A 772-nucleotide genomic window follows, 5' to 3' on the forward strand; every position below is an offset into this window, starting at 1 on the left:
TATTCATAAAAATTAATAAAAATATTTTAAAAATTCACAAAAATGCAAAAAAATTATTAAATTATTAAGAAAATTTAAAAAGTTATAAAATTATATAAAATTTTAAAAATTAAAAAGGTTATAAAACAAAAATAGAAAGATTATTAAAATACAAAAAATCCAACCAGCTTGTTCCGCCCCTGCCGCGCCTCCTCCTATCCCAACTACAGCAACTATTCCTCACTCCGACACCGTCATTACTTCGACTTGGCTACCAATCCAACACAGTCAACCTCTATTTTCCCCTCTCCTTCCAAAATCCTCAAAAAAAGTTGTCCCCAGAAAACGTTGAACCAAACATATCCGAAACCCCAAACAAAACTTGGTTTCTGATTGAGGTTTTAAATTTTTTATCATTTTTGTAATTTCTTAAAATTTTTAATAGTTTTGATGATTTATTGTTGTAAATTTTTTATTAACTTTAGATTTTTTGTAAAAAATTCATAATTTTTTAAAGTGTTTTTTTGTTGACATAACGTATAAGATAAAATAAGACTACATATGCCGATAATAAATACATATAGATTATCACATGAATAAGTTAATGCTGTTGTCAACTTCTCCATCATATTATAATCAATTTAATAAAAATTAAAAGGTTTGAGGGTTAAAAAAACTGCATAGAAAAAGAAAAGCTAAAATGATTTAATATTTTAGTTTGAGGGTAAAAAGAAAGATTATGCCAAAATAAAATGAGTGGAGGCTGCCCAACCAACTGACCATGTATTGTTGC

Source organism: Gossypium raimondii, chromosome 10 (assembly GCF_025698545.1).
Source record: "Gossypium raimondii isolate GPD5lz chromosome 10, ASM2569854v1, whole genome shotgun sequence".
Classification (NCBI taxonomy): Eukaryota; Viridiplantae; Streptophyta; class Magnoliopsida; order Malvales; family Malvaceae; genus Gossypium; species Gossypium raimondii.